Below are 6,794 nucleotides of genomic sequence, written 5' to 3' on the forward strand. Positions count from 1 at the left end.
CGGTGTAAATCATCTCCTGAGCGCAGCACAGAGATAGAAATGTGGTGGTGGGGAGGACCGCGCACCAGTAACAGGACCTGCATTGTGTTCCTGCTGTAGAAATCGGACTTACAAACGACATGAGACGAGAAGCAAGTGCTGAAACTTCATTTTCATCATTGAAGTGAGTGCCACCTCATTATTCGAGGGCTCCATCAGTACAGTCGCCGGCATAAACCTCAACTTTCTGTCACTGAGATATCACCGTGTCAGGAGTAAGAGTTGGTGTCATGCATAAAAAGTATTCTTAGACACAGAAGTTACTCATAGCGATAAGAAATAGGGAAGGGACACGTTAGGAATAAAGATATAAACATTTGTCAATTAGGTGACATTGAGCATTTGTTCCAATTGAGTTATTCTGTTAGCTTTCTTATATATCAATACTGCAAATGTCACATCCTGTTTAAAAAAGGGGGGAGGGATAAACCCGGAAACTATAGACCAATCAGTGGCAAGGAAACTTTTAGAGACAATAATCCTGGACAAAATTAATTGTTATTTGGAAAAGTATGGGCTAGTAAATGAAAGTCAGCACGGATTTGTTAAAGGCAATTCGTGTTTGATTAATTTAACTGATTTCTTTGATAAAATAACAGAGAGGGTTGATGAGGGCAGTGCGATTGATGTCGTGTATATGGACTTCCAAAAAGCCGTTTGACAAAGTACCACACAATTGACAAAATTAAACCCCAAGGGATTAAAGGGACAGTGGCAATGTGGATACGAAATTGGCTAAGGGGCAGAAAGCAGAGAGCAGCGGTGAACGGTTGTTTCTTCAGAGTGGAAGGAAGTGTACAGTGGTGTTCCCCAGGGTTGGTGTTAGGACCACTACGATTTTTGATATATATTTATAAATGGCCTGGACTTGGGAAGACAGGGCATCATTTCAAAGTTTGCAGATAAGACGAAACTTGGAAATGTAGTAAACAATAAGGAGGATAGTAACAGGCTTCAGCAAGGCAAAGACAGACTGGTGAAATGGGCAGACAGGTGGCAGATGAAATTTAACAGGGAGATGTGTGAAGTGATACATTTTGGTAGGAAGAACGAGGAGAGGCAATATTAACTGAATGGTACAATCCTAAAGGGGGTGAATGAGCAGAAAAAAAATGGGGATAAAAGTACAAATATCTTTGAAGGTGGCAGGACAAGTTGAGAAGGCTGTTAAAAAAGTAATTGTGATCCTTGGCTTTATTAATAGAGGAATAGAGTACAAAAGCAAGGAAGTTATGCTAAACCTTTATAAAACACTGGTTAGGCCTCAGCTGGAGTGTTGTGTTCAATTGTGGGCACCACACTTTAGGAAGAACGTCAAAACCTTGGAGAGGGTGCAGAAAAAATTTACTGGAATGACACCAGGGATGAGCAACTTCAGTTATGTGGAGAGAGTGGAGAAGCTGGGGTCGTTCTCCTTAGAGCAGGGAAGGTTGAGAGGAGATTTGATAGAGGTGCTCAACATCATTTTTAAATTTTTGTTATTTATTCATTCTCAGGATGTGGGCGTCGCTGGCAAGGCCAGTGTTTATTGCCCATTCCTAGTTGCCCTCGAGAAGGTGGTGGTGAGCTGCTTTCTTGAACAGCTGCAGTCCGTGTGGTGAAGGTACTCCCACAGTGCTGTTAGGTAGGCAGTTCCATATTTATGACCCAGCGACAATGAAAGAACTGCGATATATTTCTGAGTCAGAATGGTGGGTGATTTGGAGATGGTGGTGTTCCCATGCGCCTGCTGTCCTTGTCCTTCTAGGTGATAGAGGTCGTGGGTTTGAGAGGTGCTGCCGCAGAAGCCTTGGCGAGTTGCTGCAGTGCATCATGTAGATGGTGCACACTGCAGCCACGGTATGCCAGTGGTGGAGGGAGTGAATGTTTAAGGTGGTGGAAGGGGTGCCAATCAAGCGGGCTGCTTTGTCCTGGATGGTGTTGAGCTTCTTGAGTGTTGTTGGAGCTGCACTCATCCAGGCAAGTGGAGAGTATTCCATCACACTCTTGACTTGTGCCTTGTAGATGGTGGAAAGGCTTAGGGTAGTCAGGAGATGAGACACTCACCGCAGAATACTCAGCCTCTGACCTGCTCTTGTAGCCATAGTATTTATGTGGTTCCTCCAGTTAGGTTTCAGGTAAATGGTGACTCCCAGGATGTTGATGGAGGGGTTTTGATGATAGCGAGACCACACCTTGAATATTGTGTGCAGTTTTGGTCACCTTATCTGAGGAAGGATGTTCTTGCCATGGAGGGAGTGCAGCGAAGATTCACCAGACTGATACCTGGGATGGCAGGAATGACGTATGAGGAGAGATTGGGTCGATTGGGCTTATATTCGCTGGAGTTTAGAAGAATGAGAGGGGATCTCATTGAAACTTATAAAATTCTAACAGGGCTAGACAGACTAGATACTGGAAGGATGTTCCCGAAGGTTGGGGAGTCCAGAACCAGGGGCCACAGTCTAAGGATAAGGGGTAAGCCATTTAGGATTGAGATGAGGAGGAATTTCTTCACCCAGAGAGTGGTGAACCTGTGGAATTCTCTACCACAGAAGTCAGTTGAGGCCAATTCATTAAATATATTCAAGAAGGAGTTGGATATATTTCTTAAGGCTAAAGGGATCAAGGGATATAGGGAGAAAGCAGGGACAGGGTACTGAGTTTGGATGATCAGCCATGATCTCATTAAATGGCAGAGCAGGCTCGAGGGGCCGAATGGCCTACTCCTGCTCCTACCTTCTATGTTTCTGTTTCTATGTAATGACATTGAATGTCATGGGGAGGTGGTTTGCCACTTCTGTGATGCAAATATTACCTGGCACTCATCAGCCTGAGCCTGGTTGTTTTCCAGCTCTTGTTGCATGCGGGCACCGACTGCTTCATTATCTGCGGAGTTGCGAATGGAACTGAACACTGTGCAGTCATCAGCAAACATCCCCATTTCTGACCTTGTGTTGGGGGGAAGGTCACTGATGAAGCAGCTGAAGATGTTTGGGCCTAGGACACTGCCCTGAGGAACTCCTGCAGTGATGTCCTGGGGCTAAGGTGAATGGCCTCCAACAACCACAACCATCTTCCTTTTGATAGTTGAAATAAAGAGTAGATTGTCTTTCAAAAGCTAGGCTTTATTAACCTTAAAAAACCAGCAAGTACATGTTGAGCACCCAGTCTCAACCAAACTGTAGAAAACTGAATTTAAGATGGCCACCACAGGTCACATGGAATCAACTAACCAATAAGTTTACAGCATATATCTCAAGGCAGGAAAACAGGCAACCAATTACAGTGCTTCTTATAAAACAAGAATAATCACCACATTCACCCCTCCTTTTAAAATATACTTCAACCTAGGTAGCCTTTACAGTTTACAATTAGTTATTTATGACTAGAGCAATACATGTATAATGCCTTCAACAATTTTAAAATTTTACTATTAAATTATTAATTATTTTAAAAGTCCATTTTTAATCGGTCGACCGGATATCTTGTTCGTGTCGACCTTCTTAGCCTTGGTGGAGTTCCTTGCCCTCCCACACCAGGAGACACAGAAATATCTTCTGCAGGGAGGCTATCAATATCCCGATTATCAACGGTTTCCGGATTGGAAGCCCCATTAGAAGGTAGACTGGGAGGGTCATGAACATCCATCGGGTGCAGACTAAGAGAATTGTAAGTGTCTGCAATAGGATTGGAAATGTTCGTAGTATCTGTGACGACATCAACATTATCTGAATTATGGCTATTGTTAATGTCCTCAGGAGAGGGCTGGCCACCACAAGGAGCTAAGTCTTTAACTGAAACCGTACTTTCTTTCCCATCTTGGAATCGAATGTGAGCATATTGGGAATTTGCCTCCAATAGCTCCACCTCCTCCACTAAAGGATCATACTTTGACAGTCTAACATGGCGTCGGAGCAGCACAGGTCCCTGCATAGTAAGCCATGAAGGTACCGAATATCCCGTAGTGGATCCCCTGCTGATAGTTGAAGAGCCTTTCATGGGGGGTCACATTAGTAGCCGTTGAAAGCAATGATCTAATGGAATGCAGGGCAACAGGCAGTACCATTTCCCACTGTGTATTCTTAAGGTTCCGGGATGTCAAAGCCAACATAACTGCCTTCCAGATCACCCCATTGTATCATTCGCACTGTCCATTACCCTGGGGATTATACGGGGTAGTTCTGTTAGTAGAAATTCCCCGACTCTGGAGGTATTCCTTCAACTGGGAAGACATAAAAGACTTCCCTGATCCGAATGGATATACGCAGGCATCCCAAAGGTGACAAAAAGTTGAGTCAGACATTTAATAACTGTAGCAGCTGATACATCTGCACAAGGAAAAGCAAAAGGGAACCTTGAAAACTCATCCATAACAGTAAATATATATCGATTCTGAGTCGTTGAAGGAAGAGGCCCCTTAAAATCAACGCTCAGGCGTTCAAAAGGGAGAAGTAGCCTTTATAAGATGAGCTCGTTGAGGCTTAAAGAAATTCGGTTTACGCTGGGCGCAGACAGAGCATGACGAAGTCATCCGCTTGACGTCTTCAACAGAAAAGGGCAAATTCTTACTGCGTACGAAGTGTATCATCCTCGTAACAGGATGGCACAAAGCATTATGAAGATTAATAAGCGTATCTCCGTGAAGCACAGAACAATAAGCCCTTGACAGTGCATCAGCGGCAACATTATCCTTCCCCGGACGATAGACTATATCAAAATGGTAGCATGCCAACTCGATCCTCCACCTCATTATTTTATCATTCTTAATCTTTCCGAAATGTTTGACATCAAACATGAAGGACACAGATTTTTGGTCAGTTACTAACATAAAATGTCACCCAGATAAATAATGTCTCCATTTACGCAGTGCTTCTACTATTGCGTACACCTCTTTCTCTATTGATGAATGTCTCTGCTCACTATTGCTCAGAGTACGTGAGAAAAAGGCCACAGGTCTTCCATTTTGGTTCAGGGTAGCCCCAATTGCAAAATCGGAAGCGTCCGTCTCAATCACAAAGGGAACCTGCTCATCAATAGAATGCACAACTGCTCCAAGGATATCCTTTTTAAGATTATCAAAACACATCCTGGCATCCCATGATAGAGGATATGTCGTAACCCGAATAAGGGGCCGGATCTTCTGCGAGAAGTTTGCAATCCAATTAGAATAATAAGAAAACAGTCCAACAACTCGTTGCAAGGCCTTAGAATTAGTAGGGCAAGGTAAATCAATCAGTGGTCGCAGCCGTTCTGGATCTGGTTTAATCTTGTTTCCCGAAATAATATACCCCAGTAAATTTACCTCGGTGGTCGAAAAGATACACTTCTCTTTATTGAAAGTTAAGCCAACTTTTTCCGCAACTTGAAGGAATCTTTCTAGATTAAAATCGTGCTCCACCCTTGATTTGCCACACACCGTGATGTCAGCTAAATATGAGAAGGTGTCAGAGAGAGAGTTATCACTTATAAAAGCATCCATTGCCCATTGAAAACAGGCGACACCGTTAGTAACACCGAATGGTACTCGGCAAAACTGGTACAGCTTTCCGCCAGCTTCAAAGGCCGTATATGGTTTGTCCCTCTTAGCGATAGGAATCTGATGATAAGCACTCTTTAGGTCAATAGTGCTAAAAACCTTATATTGAGATACTTTATTGATAAGCTCATCAATCTTAGGCAGGGGGTACGCATCTAATTGAGTATACCTGTTAATAGTTTGAGAGTAGTCTATCACCATTCGCTTCTTATGTCTCTCATTAGTGGTGACAACTACCTGTGCCTGCCAGGGCGAAAAACTAGGTTCAATGATTCCTTCCGATAAAAGACGTTGAACTTCAGAATTAATAAATTCTTTATCCTGACTGCTATACCTTCTTGACTTGGTAGCAATTGGCTTACAGTCCGGCATCAAATTGGAAAAAAGTGATAATGGAGAAATGAATAAAGAAGTTAATCCACAAATAGACAAAGGTGGCTTGGTTCCTCCGAAAGAAAGACTGAGGGACTCATGTAATTGAAGCAAATCATGACCAATCAAAATGTCCGCACAGAGATTAGGCAGAATGGATAGGCGTATATCAGTATACGTATTACCTAGGAGAATTAATTTCACAAGGCAACAACCAGCTACTTGTGAGGTGAGAGTCGTCTGAGCCATACACACCTGATAGGAAACAGGCGAAATTTTCAAACGCTTCTCCTTCACAAACTGAAGACCTATAAAGCTCTCAGTACTGCCCGTATCTATAAGGGCCTTCACTTCTAACCCATTAACTTGGGCCATAACTATAGCTTTGTTTAGGCCATGGGAAAAGGCAGCAGAAACTGATGCAATAAATGCCCTATCTAAAGGCTGAATGGTCGCAGAGGAGGCAACCGATTTGCAAACACGTGCGTAATGACCTCCCTTGCCGCATTTACTACACACAGCCTCCCGGGCAGGGCATTTCAGACGGAGTTGCTGGGCGTTCCCGCAAAAATAACACTTCTGAATCCTAGAGGCAACAGCTGCTGAAGTAGAAACTGTTTTGGAATCTGATAAACCACTCCTATTAAATCCACGTAACTCCCTTTCATCCGGAACTGCCGAAACCACGGTCGCAGGCCGATCAAAAAGAGCATAAGAATCCGAACTTCTCTGAGCCAAATCCAATGTAGAGGTTTGCTCAAAAGCACTCTTAAGATCCAAGATCTTATTTTCTAATAACCGCTGATGAATTGGTCTAGACAGTAATCCATTAATAAATGCATCCCGTACCGACTCTTCCCTATGT

The sequence above is a fragment of the Somniosus microcephalus genome, unplaced genomic scaffold (genome assembly GCF_052327205.1).
Source record: "Somniosus microcephalus isolate GS21.2 unplaced genomic scaffold, FLI_Smic_1.0 unresolved_chr1, whole genome shotgun sequence".
Taxonomy (NCBI): domain Eukaryota; kingdom Metazoa; phylum Chordata; class Chondrichthyes; order Squaliformes; family Somniosidae; genus Somniosus; species Somniosus microcephalus.